The 16,512-nt window shown below is 43.6% G+C and overlaps 1 protein-coding gene across 25 annotated transcripts in view; it reads left to right on the top strand.

The window, feature by feature from the left end:
- Positions 1–16,512, top strand: part of LOC129135347 (uncharacterized) — a 227,666-nt gene that overhangs the window by 144,736 nt on the left and 66,418 nt on the right. The window contains exon 4 of one of the 25 annotated variants that reach the window (XM_063789961.1): positions 3,479–3,684. The exons of the other annotated variants lie outside the window; for them this stretch is intronic. The gene's annotated coding sequence lies outside the window, so the exon portion shown is untranslated. The remainder of the gene's footprint in view (positions 1–3,478; positions 3,685–16,512) is intronic. 25 annotated transcript variants of the gene reach the window in all.

Here is a 16,512-nt window from a genome sequence, read left to right as displayed (position 1 = left end):
AGCTGTTCCTATTCGGCCATCTTGGAACCGTGCCCCCGATAACTGATCATTTTAGACTCTTCTGTGTTCATGCCTTCAAGGACTTGCAGATGTCAGAATAAAGATAACCAACTGACAATGATCTCTTGCATTTCCTCCTTACCCTTTTCAAATAAACATTACCTTTACCTTCTTTTTAAAATTCTATCAATATTGGCAGGGCGTGGTGGCTCACGCCTGTAATCCCAGCACTTTGGGAGGCCAAGATGGGTGGATCACGAGGTCAAGAGATCGAGACCATTCTGGCCAACATGGTGGAACCCCGTCTCTACTAAAAGCACAAAAATTAGCTGGGCATGGTGGTGCGCACCTGTAGTCTCAGCTACTCAGGAGGCTGAGGCAGGAGAATTGCTTGAACCCGGGAGGCGGAGGTTGCAGTGAGCGAAGATCACGCCACTGTACTCCAGCCTGGTGACAGTGTGAGACTTAGTCTCAAAAAAAAAATTATATCAATATTAATGTCCTGATTTTTATTGATATATAATAGTTGTACATATTTTTGGGGCACATGTGATATTTTGATATATGTATACAATGTGTAATGATCAAATCAGGGTAATTGGGATATTCATCACTTCATTTATCTTTGTTTGTATTGGGAACATTACAATTTTTTTCTTTTAGCTTTTTTGAGATATACAATAAATTATTGTTCACTATAATTTCCCTCCCATACTATTGAATGCTATGACGTATTTCTTCTATCTAACTATATTTTTGTACCCTTAACCAAGTTCTCTTGTTCCCCTCTCCCCTCTTCCTTTCTCAGCCTCTCATAACCACAGTTTTACTCTCTATCTCCATGAGATCCAGGTTTTAGCTCCCACATGTGGATAAGAACATTGTCTTTCTGTGCCTGGCTTATTCACATAACATAAGATCCTCCAGTTCCATCCATGTTGGTGCAAATGACAAGATCTCATTCTTTTTTAACGGCTGAATAACATTCCATTGTGTATATACACCACATTTTCTTTATCCATTCATCCACTGATGGACACAAAGGTTGATTCTATAGCTTTGCTATTGTGAATAGTGCTGCAATAAACATGAGTGTACAGATGTTTCTTTGATATACTGATTTACTTTTTAAAAATATGTATCCAGCAGTTGAATTACTGTATCATATGTTCTATTTTTAATTTTTTGAGGAACCTTCATACCATTATCCATAATGGCCATACTAATTTACATTTCTACTTACAGTGTATGAGCATTCCCCTTTCTCCACACACTTGCCAGCCTCTGTTTTGTTTTTGTTTTTGTTTTTTTGTTTTTGTCTTTTTAGTAATAGCCATTCTAATAGATGATATCTCACTGTGGTTTTGATTTACATTTCCCTGATGATTAACGATGTTGGGCGTTTTTTAATATACCTCTTGGCTATTTGTATGTCTTCTTATTTTTTACTTAAAAATTTTTTTTTCCTTTTTTTGTCTTAGTTCATTTTATGTTGCTTATAACACCATTTGTATGTGTTATTTTGAGAAATGATTATTTGGGTCTTTTGACCATTTTAAAATTAGAGTATTTGTTTTTGCTTTTTGCTATTGATTTGTTTGAGTACCTTATGTATTCTGGCTATTAACCTTTTATAGGAGAGATTGTTTGCAAATATTTTCTCCATTCTGTGGGTTGTCTTTTCACTTTGTTGACTGTTTCCTTTGCTGTGGCAGAAGCTTTTTAGCTTGATATAATCCCATTTGTCTCTTTTTGCTTTAGTTGCCTGTGCTTTTGAGGTCTTATGCAAAAAATCTTTGCCCAGACCAATGTCCTGGAGCATTTCTCCAATGTTTTCTTCTAGTAGTTTTATAGTTTCAGGTCTTACGTTTTAACCTTTAATCCATTTTGAGTTGACTTATTTACATGGTGAAAGATGGGGATCTAGCTTCATTCTTTTGCATTTGCCTTTCAGTTTTCCTAGCACCATTTATTAAAGACACTGTCCTTTCCCCGAGGGATGTTCTTGCCACCTTTGTTGAAAATGAGTTGGCTGCAAGTGTGTGGATTTATTTTGGGGTCTCTATTCTGTTTCATTGGTCTATTCCCTCATTTTCCCTTTTTCAGTTTTTCATAGCCCGGTGAAGTAAATAGAGCATGAAAAATGATCCTCACTTTATAGGTGAAAAAATCAAAAGGCAGAAGTGATAAATAAATCACTTACACTCACACAACTGGTTGTTGCCATGGAGAGAGCCAGAACTCTTGCCTTCTGACATCTTGGCTGTTGCTGCACTATGGTGCTCATGAATAAATTTACCTCATATAGAGTGTTGTAGAGATGGGAGCAAGAGTAATATGATTGCCATAGAGATCAGTATAAGAAAGGATGCCAATTTCATGATAGAGGGGAATGACTCGGAGAAAGCCTTTAGTTCACCTCTAAGGACCAGGCCCACTAGCGTGGATATATCTGATGTTCATGCAGTGGACATATTCCCACTAAAATTTGAATTTAAAAATCTCCAGGTCTTTCATAGGTAACCAAATAGCATCACATTTCCAGGGCAGAAGACAATAACAGCAATCATCAGGAATGCCTGTGGAATGCTCAGTCTGGACCAGGTGCTGCATTAAGAGCTTTGTATCCATCATGTCCTTTAATAACTACCCTGTGAGGAAGGTACTAGGACTGTTCTTGTTTTACACCTGAGGAAATCGAAGCTCAAGTGGTTTGTCAAGGTCTTAAAACTAATAAACCACAGAGCTGAGAATGAACCCGAGTAGCCTGTCCCCAAAGCCCATGTGTTTCCATGACATTATTTCCAGCTCCTGCGTATCAACTGTAATGTCTGTGAGGCAGAGGAATGCGGGGTGGACCTGACCCTTAAGATTGAGTTCAGTGGTTAGACTGCATCTGAGAAGGCAGATTCCAGCGGGGCAGCCTCAGTAAAAGGAGCCTGGCACCCACCAAGGCTTTTCTCCTGCGGCCTCTCCTGTAGTGCTCTGTCTCAACAGACAAATCTGTTGGTAAATGGCAGCAGAGTGTCAAGGAACAAACTATGATTTTCTTACCCCTCTTTCCCTCTTGTTGTTCAGAAGTTTATTTCTGCTTGTTGGTTCCTTTTCAGAAGTGATTTTCTAGATCTTGATGTGGTCGCCAGTAGAATCAGGTTTCCATCTTCCTGAATTTTTAGCATGTTTTCTAACTTTAGAAGACTCACTGCTTCTGAAGAGACAAATAAAATATTCCTTAGACATGGGATGTGTAGAGCCTTCTCTCAGTGGAGTGTGCTTTCTGTTCATCCCACGTCCTGCCTCAGTTCCTAAAGCATAGGTGAGAAGCAAAGCCAGCGGTTCTCCTGAGAACCCATCATTTGTTCTCTAGGGACCTGATTCATTCCTTGTGACTCTCAAAAATGCTATGCAGCAGCTCTTTGAAATGAAATGCTTTTCTATTGAACCAGAAAATAATCACATCCTCCCATTTACTCTTTAGGGTACAAATTGATCTGACTTGATTTGTCAGAGAGCCAGAACTGCAGGCAAATAGACGCCAGAGAAATCAACCAATCTTTTAAGCCAGCAGTAATTGTTCCTCCTGTTGGCTGGCTAAATGACTTGTATCTGGAGGAGACGCTCAGAATGATTCAGAATGCTTGAGGTGACAGAAACACAGAGCATTCCAAAGTGGGCTGTAACAGAGTGAGTGTTTCTTCATGTCTTACAAGAGTTTGGTTTCATGTTTTTTCCCCTTTCCCTCTTATTCTGTCTCCTGGGGCTAGTGTTATCTGGCAGAGACCAAGCTGAAGCATGTATATAATAGCAAGGAATAGTAGTTTGTGTGGGGATGAGGGGAGGTGAGTACTAGTATTTAATTCTAGAATATACTTACCTATATCTCAGTCATTAAACCCAGGAAGTTCCTATAGAATAGGCACCACCCAAGAGGGGGTAAAATCCCTTTGCTGGTGAGCTGTCCATCATTTTTTTTTTTTTTTTTTTTTTGAGACAGAGTCTCACTCTGTTCCCTAGGCTGGAGTACAACGGCACAATCTCAGCTCACTGCAGCCTCCGCCTCCTGGTGAGAGGTGACAGCGTGCTGGCAGTCCTCAGAGCCCTCGCTTGCTCTTGGCACCTCCTCTGCCTGGGCTCCCACTTTGGCAGCATTTGAGGAGCCCTTCAGCCCACCACTGCACTGTGGGAGCCCCTTTCTGGGCTGGCCAAGGCTGGAGCCCACTCCCTCAGCTTGCGGGGAGGTGTGGAGGGAGAGGCGCGAACGGGAACTGGGGCTGCGCACGGCACTTGCGGGCCAGCTGGAGTTCCGGGTGGGCATGGGCTTGGAGGGTCCCGCACTCAGAGCCCTGCTGGCCCCGGGCAGTGGGGGGCTTAGCACCCGGGCCAGCAGCTGCGGAGGGTGTACTGGGTCCCCCAGCAGTGCCAGCCCACCGGCGCTGTGCTCGATTTCTCACCGAGCCTTAGCTGCCTTCCCGCGGGGCAGGGCTCGGGACCTGCAGCCCGCCATGCCTGAGCCTTCCCCTGCCTCCGTGGGTTCCTGTGCAGCCCGAGCCTCCCCGACGAATACCACCCCCTGCTCCATGGCGCCCAGTCCCATCGACCACCCAAGGGCTGAGGAGTATGAGCGCATGGCGCGGGACTGGCAGGCAGCTCCACCTGCAGCCCCGGTGCGGGATCCACTGGGTGAAGCCAGCTGGGCTCCTGAGTCTGGTGGGGATGTGGAGAGTCTTTATATCTAGCTCAGGGATTGTAAATACACCAATCAGCACCCTGTGTTCAGCTCAAGGTTTGTGAGTGCACCAATCGACACTCTGTATCTAGCTGCTCTGGTGGGGCCTTGGAGAACCTGTGTGTCCAAACTCTGTATCTAACTAATCTGATGGGGACGTGGAGAAACTTTGTATCTAGCTCAGGGATTGTAAACGTACCAATCAGCGCCCTGACAAAACAGGCCACTAGGCTCTACCAATCAGCAGGATGTGGGTGGGGCCAGATAAGAGAATAAAAGCAGGCTGCCCGAGCCAGCATTGGCAACCCGCTCGGGTCCCCTTCCACACTGTGGAAGCTTTGTTCTTTTGCTTTTTGCAATAACTCGTGCTACTGCTCACTCTTTGGGTCCACACTGCTTTTATGAGCTGTAACATGCACGGCGAAGATGTGCAGCTTCACTTCTGTGCCCAGCGAGACCACGAGCCCACTGGGAGGAAGGAACAACTCCAGACGCACTACCTTAAGAGCTGTAACATTCACCGCGAAGGTCTGCAGCTTCACTCCTGAGCCCAGCGAGACCACGAACTCACCAGAAGGAAGAAACTCCGGACACATCTGAACATCAGAAGGGACAGACTCCAGACGCGCCACCTTAAGAGCTGAAACACTCACCGTGAGGGTCCGCGGCTTCATTCTTGAAGTCAGTGAGACCAAGAACCCACCAATTCCGGACACACTGGGTTCAAGTGATTCTCGTGCCTCAGCCTCCCGAGTAACTGGGATTACACGCATGTCCTACCCCGCCCAGCTAATTTCTGTATTTTTAGTAGAGACAGGCTGGTCTCAAATTCCTGACCTCAAGTGATCCGCCTGCCTCGGCCTCCCAAAGTGGTGGGATTACAGGCATGAGCCACTGCGCCTGGCCCCTTTGTTTTTAAATTAAAAAAAAAATTGAAATAGTTTGAACATACAGGAAAACTGCAAAATATAATTTACAGTCATGTACAAACTACCTAGATTTAAGAGGTACTATCTTGTCATATTAGCATTGGTTCTCTTTTTTTTTCTTCCTTCTTCCCTCTCTCCCTCTTTTCTTCCCTCCTTTCCTTCTTTTGAAACAAAATGTTGCAGTATAGCTAAATGTCCATTCTTTTATCACATTGTTTTGTTTATTTGTCTTCCTTTCCAGAGGGAGCTGATATCATAAGGTTAGAATTTATCTTTCTTGTTCATTAAAATTACCTTATATATATGCAGAAATAATATGCAGTGCTCTTTGGGGGTTGGTTTTTAATATTAACTTATTTGGTGTATTTTATATGTGTTCTTTTACAACTTTTTTACATATGATGTTTTGTTGGGATTTTTCCATGCTGATACTAATAGGTCTAGTACGATTGTTTTAACTGCTGCATTGAATTGCTTTATATGACTAACCCCAACTTTATTTAACTTTACTGTTATGAACATGTTTTTTCCTACTACAAACAATGCTGCAATACTTGTGAGGTCTCTTCAGGCCCAGGGGTAAGGTTTTTTTTCTACAGGGTATATATTTAAGAGCGGAATTGCTGGGTTACAAAATTGGCTTTTCTTCAACTTTACTAGCTATTATCAAATTGTTAAACTGTGCACTTAAAAATAGTTTATACAACATCCCCCTAAAGGATAGACCAAAAAGGAATAAGATGTAGGAACTGAATAGCAAAAAGATGTAACAAAAAAACTAGTTCAGTAAAGCACATTATGTTTATTTTCTGTAACCTGGTCCATGATATTTATGGTGGTATTTCCTTTCTTGAAATAAGACACTAAAGCAATCTGTATCCTAATTGAGATAAAATAGTGCCTGAACTACCATCTCTATACTATTCCACTATAAATAGACAAAGCAAGTAGCTGGGTAAGAACTCCTAAGTTATCCCTCTGAGCCCCAGACTTTCATTCCATAACTTTATCTTCAAACTTAGTTGCAATATGTGCCCAGTTTGGGAAAGTAGCTTCATTTTGCAATCATCTATGAAATCTGAAGAAAACCAGGTCTTGAAAAAGTGGAATGTACCAATCCCCTGGAAGATATCAGAGTATCTGGTGCAGGTCACAGAAACCTCCGAGCATCAGAAATAGAAACTGAAAAAAGATCTTTATTTCATGGTGTAACCAGCCTGTGAGTACACATTCAGACACACTCATTTTGATGCTTCCATTTACAGGGGTTCTAAACCCTATAGGCTTATGCTAAACTTCCACCCCCTTCCCCTCAGTTATTTCAAGGTAGTCCCCAAGGTGTTGGCTCATCACATGTGCTGAGAAACAAGTTTGCTCGTGTGATGCCTTGGCTTCTTTGTCAGGGGACTGCACCCTGAGTTGGCCCTCAGTGAGAATGGGACTCCATTAGGCACATCCATATTCTTCCCTTCTTAGGAAGCCAGAGCTATCCGTATGTGTGGCAGGGTTGGGATAGGGTGAGAAAGGGAGCAGGACCTTTTCTCCAGCTCTGCCTCTCAGGCTCTAAAGCAGCACACATGTGCCCAGCTTTGCTGCCATAGGGTTGGAGTCGGGGTGGGGAAAATGTTACTGCATCCTCGCCATTGTCACCCTATTTCCTGTCTTTCCTCCTAGGCACCCTGTCTCAGCACTCTCCCAACTTTGTCCCCAGGCAGTGAGTGCTTCATGGCCAGAGAGAGATAGGACTGAACCCTCGTACCTTCAAACATATCTAAATCTCTGGTGCAGTTCAGGTGAGACAGCCTGCTAAATAGAGTCACTAAAGACACAAGGAGGCCCTTTGGGGGACATTCATTATTTTCCTCCCATGGCAGATCAGCAACAAAAGCACATGAAGACACCAGCCTTGTTTTGACTGGAGAACAGATCTGTGCATGTAAAGAAGAAATAGCTTGATTGAGGCTAAATCAAACCTTTGAACACTTCTTTTTTTTTTTTTGAGACAGAGTCTCACTCTGTCACCCAAGCTGGAGTGTAGTGGCACAATCTTGGCTCACTGCAACCTCTGCCTCCCTGCCTCAAGTGATTCTCCCGCCTCAGCCTCCCAAGTAGCTGGGATTAAAGGCACACGCCACCATTCCCGGCTGATTTTTTGGTATTTTAGTAGAGATGAGGTTTCACCATGTTGCCCAGGGTGGTCTCGAACTCCTGAGCTCAGGCAATCTGCCCACCTTGGCCTCCCAAAATGCTGGGATTACGGGTGTGAGCCACCGTGCCCAGCCCTCTGAACATTTCTTAAAACATGGAATCATGGCTGGACGCGGTGGCTCATGCCTATAATCCCAACACTTTGGGAGGCCAAGGCAGGAGGATTACTGAGCCCAGGAGTTCAAGATCAGCTTGGGCAATATAGCGAGACTTCATCTCTACAAAATAATAATAAAAAAAATTAGCCAGGCATGGTGGTGCACACTTGCAATCCTAGCTACTTGGGAGTCTGAGGCAGGAGACTTGCTTGAACCTGGGAGGTCAGGACTGTAGTGAGCCATGATTGTACCACTGCACTCCAGCCTGGGCAATATAGTGACTTCATCCCAAAACAGAAAACAAAAACACACAGGATCACGTTTGAAGAGATCTTAGGTGTTATCTAGTTCACCATCCTGTCTATTTTGATTATCTACTGTTTTGTTACAAACCACCCTAAAATTTAGTGACTTAATAGTGATTCATTGTTTTTGTTTTTTTTTAATATTTGTTTTTTTTATTTTTTATTTTTATTTTTTTAAATTTTATTATTATTATACTTTAAGTTTCAGGGTACATGTGCACAATGTGCAGGTTAGTTACATATGTATACATGTGCCATGCTGGTGTGCTGTACCCATTAACTCATCATTTAGCATTAGGTATATCTCCTAAAGCTATCCCTCCCCACTCCCCCCCACCCCACAGCAGCCCCCAGAGTGTGATGTTCCCCTTCCTGTGTCCCTGTGTTCTCATTGTTCAATTCCCACCTATGAGTAAGAATATGCAGTGTTTGGTTTTTTGTTCTTGCGATAGTTTACTGAGAATGATGTTTTCCAATTTCATCCATGTCCCTACAAAGGATATGAACTCATCATATTTATGGCTTCATAGTATTCCATGGTGTATATGTGCCACATTTTCTTAATCCAGTCTATCATTGTTGGACAGATTCATTGTTTTTCACAGTTCTGTGGGTTGGCTGAATGGCTCCTCTGCTGTTTTCACCTGGACTGACTTATGTGGCTGTGTTGAATTGGAGGGTCCCGGATGGCCTCATTCATAGGTGTGGCAGATGGCACTGACTGGTGGCTGGAGTGCCTTGGTTCTCCTTTTAGCCTCTTATCCTCTGGAAGGCTTCCTTACATGGTCAGTCTCAGCGCAGCACTTAAAGAGGACGGAAACTACAAGGCTTCTGGAACTCATACAACCACGTTCTTGTCACATTCAATTGGTCAAAACAAGTCAGAAGGCTGGCCCAGAGTCAAGATGGAGAAATAGACTCCACCTCTTGATGGGAGTTGTTGCAAAATATCGTGGCCACTCAGTCCTAGCTATAGCATCTCTGATGGTTGTTCAAATTAAATAAGGCTAGTGAAGGGGTTCTTTTTCTTTCCTGAGACAACTTGTTTCATATAGACCACCCACAGTCTTTTCCTTTTGGATGAACACCCCTTTGGTTCAAAATAAGCATCAAGGACTCACGCATCCTTATTCATTACTGTGGATATGAAACCTGTAGGGGATGAATAAGGAAACTGTGCCTTTAGGACACATGGATGGAATAACTTATTTTGTCTAAGCTACACTTGAGCTAGATGTGCCTTCTGGGGAGGCAACCTTGTTCTGGCTAAGCTGGACCAGTGTAGAGCTGAGGGGAAATAAAACATATGAGCTGAGTGCACCTGTCTCTGGCTTAGATTTTAAGGGAGAAAGAGAAAGGGGGCCCTTGAGGTTTCTATGCTATTCAGCTGCAGGAGAACAGGGAAGTTAGTTGGAGAGGAAGCCCTGGTCCAGAATAAAGGGTGCCCAGGGCTAAAAATCTCAGGAAATTTTGTGTTGTCGTAAGTATCTGGATGGCATGCAGATCCAGGGGAAGCAAGAGGATACAAACATACTTTTGGTCTAGTGCTCTGTTACTCACAGTGTGTTCATTGGGTCACCAGGAGAATCTTGGGCCCACTGCGTTTTAATAAGATCACCAAATAACTCATCTGCTCATTAAAATTTGAGGCACACTGACTTAAAGAGCCTTCCCCCAGTGGGGGGACTCATGTAAATCTGGTCTTATTTCTAAAAAAGAACTAGGTTTGGTACCACTCAAGGCTTTCTGGGAACAGAGAGGATGCAGCTTTACTGTCTGTAGGTACCTGTAAACCACGGCCCTTTTTTCTGAGCAGGGGTTTAAACTTTTTTTTTTAAAGCAGTTTTAGTGAGATATAATTCACATACCATGCAATTCACTATTTGAAAGTGCACAATTCGATGGTTTTAAAAAAATATTCACAGATATGTGTAACCACTACCACAGTCAACTTTAGAACATTTTCATGATCTCAAGAAGAAATCCCATATTCTTTAGCTATCACCCCCCTCCCCACTCTCCCATCCCTGATCTCCCCCGTTTTTAGTAGCCATTAATCTACTTTCTGTCTCCATGTATTTCCCTATTCAGGACTTTCATGTGAATGGAATCATATAGTATGTGGTTCTTAACCATTTTTCTGGGTAATGGACACCCATTGAAACTCCTGGAAGCCATAAACCTGCTTCCCAGAACACAAATGACAAGTATAGTCACCCAAAATTTCATGAATACTCTGAATGCTTAGTTTAGAGAGCTGAGCCTAGATTAAGAACTCATGCCCTGTGGCCAGTCAAAGCAGATAGTTGTAAGTGGGTCCTGATCTAATTGGAGCAACATTGACAGGGATGGGACTGCACAGGGATAGGTCACACAAGGTCATCATCACTCCAAGGTGGAAAGTGACTAAAGCAAAGGACAGGCACCAAGTGTTTACAGAGCTAAAGGAACTGTGTTTATAACACATAGTTTGCCAAGGAGGAGGAGATGGTGAACAGATGTGTCATTTGCAATTATTCCTAAAGATGTTAATTATGCAAATGAATCTCTGATTAGGGTTCTAAAAAAAGAACCCTATATATTATGGGGTGTTGGATGTGTACAATCAAGCATGCTTGTTGACTGTTCGTCCAGGTAATCACTGTTGGTGCCAGATTTATCACCTGTAGCTCTTGTTTTCAACGTGAGCTGGAAAGGGGTTCTATGGGCATTTTCCAACTACAGAATATTAAAGTTGGAAAGTGATATCTGAGATCATGGAGTACAGCTCTGTCCTTGTTCAGAGGCAGAAACTGAGATCCAGAGAAATTATGTGACTTGTCACTAGCAGAGCAAGGATAAGAGCCCGTATCTTTTATATCATTGATTCCCTTTCCCTTGCCTTATTGCATCAAACAAGGCGTAAGTCAACTCTCAATTTTCCAGTCAGGGTCTACCTTAAATCTATGTGGAGTGAGGGCCAAGGGAATGATGTGAACAAAATATTTCCCTTACCTACTCAGCAAGTGCATGTGAGTGTGTGTGTTTGTGGGGGAAGGAACAGGGGGAGAGTAAGTGACTAGGATAACACAAAGGCTATATTTTATTTATTTATTTATTTTATTTTATTTTTTGAGATAGAGTCTCACTCTGTCACCCAGGCTAAAGTGCAATGGTGTGATCTCAGCTCACTGCAACCTCTGCCTCCCGGGTTCAAGCGATTCTCCTACCTCAGCCTCCTGAGTAGCTGGGATTACGGGTACCCCATCAAGCCCAGCTAATTTTTGTATTTTTAGTAGAGACAGGGTTTCACCATGTTGGCCAGGCTGGTCTTGAACTCTTGACCGCAGGTGATCCTCCTGCCTTGGCCTCCCAAAGTGCTGAGATTACAGGTGTGAGCCGCTGCGCCTGGCCAAAGCCTATATTTAGACCATGCTATTCAATAGAGTAGCTACTAGTCATCTGTGGCTATTTAAATTAAATTTAATAAAAATTATATAAAATTTAAAAATCAGTTCCTCAGTTGCAGTCACATTTCAAATGTGCAGTAGCTACTTGTGGCTAGTGGCCGCATTTCCGTCACTGTAAAGTCCTATTGGACAGGGATTTCTAGAATTTAGAGCCAGATTTTCTGAGTCTGAATCCCAGTCCCAGCCCTTATAGTAAAAGCTTGCCTGGGTTATTTAATGTTTCCAAGCCTCAGTTTCTTCTTCTGTAAAATGGTATCTGCCTCAGTGGTTTGCTACGAAAATTATGAATGTAAGTAAGAAAACATGTATCCAACTCTTAGCAAAAGAACCTTATATTTACTAAGCACTAAATAATGATCATCAGTAAGTAGCTTAGCTTCATGCTTAGACTGTGCAATTGGCTGGGCACGGTGGCTCATGCCTGTAATCCCAGCGCTTTGGGAGGGTGAGGCGGGTGGATCACTTGAGGTCAGGAGTTTGAGACCAGCCTGGGTCAACATGGCAAAACCCCATCTCTACTAAAACTACAAAAATTAGCTGGGCGTGGTGGTGCACACCTGTAATCCCTGCTACTCTGGAGGCTGAGGCAGGAGAATCGGTTGAACCTGGGAGACAGAGGTTACAGTGAGCCGAGATCGTGCCATCGCACTCCAGCCTGGGTGACAGGGCAAGACTGTCTCAAAAAAAAAAAAAAAAAAAAAAAAAGAAAGAAAGAAAGAAAAAAGACCATTCAGTCTCTTCTAATTGGAATGATGCAACTTGTTCTCTGGAAGAGTAAGAAGTTACTTGCCCGGGGCACTGGGACTCCAGGAAAGCTAAGTCGTGGTTGGGTTACAGTGGAAGGAGGTTGGGGCCATGGGGAAGGACGTGGGAAGAGACTGGGGTGGAGGGAGGATGATGAGAGTCCTGGAGACCAAGAAGATAAAGTGGCCTGAGTTGTGAGAAGTGACAGAGAGCTGTGAAGATCACTTTATCTCACAAGTTTGTCAAGAGCTGGCCAGACAAATGCCTGTGTGGTGAAGACCTCAGTCTATCAGTCTGTGTGGCCCTGGAGAACACCTCACTGCCTCAAGTCCCTTGTACTAACTGCTTGTCTGCTTGTCCACCAGAGGGAGGCAAGGGGAAGGAGAGAAAGGAATCTTAAAAGCCCAGCTGGTTCTTTGTTGGCAGCTCTGGTCAAGGTTTGCTGTGAGGGAAGCTGAAGTTTCTGATGAGATGAGACTGCCTTTCACACAAGCTCCCAGGTCTCAGCTGTGTTTTCCTTGAACCCATTACCTCAGTAGAGAGGACCCTTCCAAAAGGCTGTGTGTTCTTAAGAGAGTCATACTTCATGGCCTCTCAGAGGGGCTAGGACAATTTTCACATCTGGCTAAAAGCTATGCTAGCCCCTAGCAACCCCAAAGCCCAGGTTCACAGGCACAGAACACAGAGGGTGAGAGTGGAGAGTGGTGGCCATCACCCAGGTGATTTAGCCACATGGCTGGCCGCTCCACAGCATCGTTTGCTCTGCCAGGTCTCATAAAGCATTGTGTGCAGAACTGGGAGGAGATATTAAAAAAAAAATCATTCATTTTGCCCTTAGGAAATTTTTCAAGTAATTCCAGAGCTATTGAGCCAAGGGCCAAAAGGAGCTTAGTGTGATAGAGGGGAAAGAATACCACAAATGGAAATGTATTTTTTTTTTAAAATAGAGACAGGGTCTTGCTCTGTTGCCGAGGCTGGAGTGCAATGGCACAATCATAGCTCACTGCAGCCTCGAACTCCTGGGTTCAACTCATCCTCCTGCCTCATTCTCCTATCTAGGATTATAGGTTTGTGCCACTGTACCCAGCTAATTTTTATTTTTAATAGAGATGGTGGTGCCAGGGGTATCCCTATGTTGCTCAGGCTGGTCTTGAATTTCTGGCCTCAAGCAATCCTTCCGCCTCAGTCTCCCAAAGTGCTGGGATTACAGACATGAGCCACTGGGCTCGGTCTGGAAATATATTATATTCCTTGGTCTGTCATTAATTAGCAGTGTGACTTTGGGGCAGTTATTGCAATTCTTTGGTCTCCTCATTCTCATCAGGGATAAATTTAAGTTGATGGACTAGGTGATTTTAATGTTCTCCTCCATTTCTAGAATTCTGAGATTGCAATTCCCATATGAGGAAGTGACTATGCCACAGAGGAAGATTCTTTCATTAGGGTTGTCAGATTTATCAAATGAAATTATAAGACAACCAGTTTAATTGGATTTGAGGAAAACAGTAATTTTTTTAGTGTAAGTATATCCCATGCAATATTAGGGATATGCTTACACTACAAGATGATTTGTTGTTTATGTGAGATCCAAATTTAACTGAGCATTCTGTATTTTTTCTGGCAACCCGTGCCTTCCACCAAACATGTCTGCCCTACAGACAATGGAAATTCTGGGGAGGGCATTTCTGCCTGTCTCTGTCTTGTCACTGGCATGTCCTGATAGAAAGGAGCTGACTAATCTGGTTGGCGAGAATTTATAACATTCCTTGGCCACATTTGACTGACAGGGAGAACTGTGTCTAAGGCAAAGCACTTGGCTTCCCCATTGGGCTTTACTGCCTGGATACAGGAACCATGTGCTCTTTTTCCCCTCCCTCTGCCTTGGGAGAGCCCCCAGAACATGGCTACCCACGGGAAAGAGGTGGGAACTTCTCCCTTTGTCCTGCCCCTGCGGCCCTCATTCATTCCAATGGCCAAGTGAATGGACTTGCAGTTAGCTCCGCACGCCCATTGATCATAGGCATTCCAGAACTCTTAGGTCACAAGGTAGAGATTTGGAATGGGAGCAGAGGCCCCATTTGTCCTAATGTTTAATCTTTTATTCTGTAATCTAGCTTATACTAGTGAACGCTGAATTTGGAGGCTTATAGGATGTTTGCTGGCCTAGTAATAAACTGACTTTTGGTTCCCACTGGGCTGGTGGATTTCTGTGTCTTCCTGTTTGACCTAGAAGGGAGAAGCTTTGATACCTAGGTCCCAAGCCTCTTACATTATTGCTTTCTCTACAAGTCAGACTCATTGGCCCATCTTGATTCATCCTCACTGATTGTAAAAAAAGAAAAGAAAAAATGGGTGGCATGTGAAATCATTAGAATGACTAGAGTAGGAGGACGGGATCAACTATAGGTCATCTTGGGATGACGTCTTACTTACTTTTAGGAATGATCTTGGAACTTTATGTTGTAAATAACTGCCTGCTATAAGAAAAACGATGGGGAGAGCCTTAGTCTTGTTATGCAGCATTTCCAGTTACAGAGTTTAACAATGAGATGCTTATCAGAAGATACTGCTGGAGATATTTTGCCAGCGGATGCTATCATCATAGCATAGTTACTGGGATTTTCATAGCTCAGGCCCTTATTTCTTGCCTGGACCTTTGCTACACACAGCATTGTAACTCCATGCCTCCTGTACTTGGCTTTCCTAAACGCAGAACTGATTATGACACAACACTGCCAAAAAGCTTACCCTTTCCTACAGAAGCAAGTCCAGACCCTGTAGCACGGCAGAAAAGCATTCCCAGGCTGATATGACGTTTCCCGCATTGCCACTTTTCTCCCACTACCGGACTCCCAGCTCCTGGGCACACTACATATTCCCAAATAACCTTTTAGTGATCACCCAAATATTCTCCTTCATATCTCCAAGACTTTGTTCATGCTGGTCCTTTTGTTTCTAATGCCCTAACTCTTGTCTTTCTGGCAAACATTTTCTTTTCTTTTCTTTTTTTTTTTTTTTTTTGAGACGGAGTTTCGCTCTTGTTGCCCAGGCTGGAGTGCAATAGCACGATCTCAGCTCACCGCAAACTCCACCTCCCGGGTTCAAGCGATTCTCCTACCTCAGCCTCCCGAGTAGGTGGGATTACAGGCATGTGCCACCACACCTGGCTAAGTTTTGTATTTTTAGTAAAGATGGTGTTTCTCCATGCTGGTCAGGCTGGTCTTGAACTCCCAACCTCAGGTGATCCGCCCACCTCGGCCTCCCAAAGTGTTGGGAGTCACAGGCGTGAGCCACCGCGCCCAGCCAAACATTTTCTTTTGAGTATTAATTCAAGTGTCAGCTCTCCAAAGACGTGTTGAATTCCTCTCTCCCTGGCAGAATTCCTGTCCCCCCTCTTCTATGTGCTCAGACTCCACCATCTCGCATGGTGATGACTGGGCCAGATATCTATTTCTCCCATGGGCCTAAGAGCTCCCTGAGGGCAAACAGCTTGTCTCATTCATCTTTGCATCCCCTCTTCAATGTCACAGGCTTCTCCTTTTCCTCTATCACAGACCCTGGCACAGCAAGAGCATTCAATAAGTGATCGTTGCATAAATGAAGACCTCAGAATATGGTCCAGATATCTCATATTTAAGTTGTTTTAATTAGGTGGTGTGCGTGAATTGTCAGATAAAATAAAGCTTCAGGGTGGAAATGATCGAATTGAAATATTAGTGTAGGAACATACTGCGGCTCATAAAAAACAAATAGATACTGTAATTTAAGAGTGGAATATTAAATCTTTATCTCAAAGCACAAATCAGAATAGTGCCACAGCATGAAACACTTGTAATAGGCTAACATTAGCATTTAGTATTAGCACGCAGTAATCCTTCCTTCTTTGGGGTAGAGAATGCCTTTTTGGTATCAAACAACATCTCATCAACATATGCATTATGATTTACGGGAGGGATTTTTTTTCCTTGTTATGTAAAATTCATCGGATCAGCAAAATCTCTCTGTTGGCAAGTACTTTGTGAGAGGCTGTGAGACTGATCACAGGGATAAAAA

This window comes from Pan troglodytes, chromosome 12, assembly GCF_028858775.2.
Source record: "Pan troglodytes isolate AG18354 chromosome 12, NHGRI_mPanTro3-v2.0_pri, whole genome shotgun sequence".
Lineage (NCBI taxonomy): Eukaryota > Metazoa > Chordata > Mammalia > Primates > Hominidae > Pan > Pan troglodytes.
Note: the sequence above shows the minus strand (reverse complement) of the source record. Positions and strands in the feature narration are given on the sequence as shown.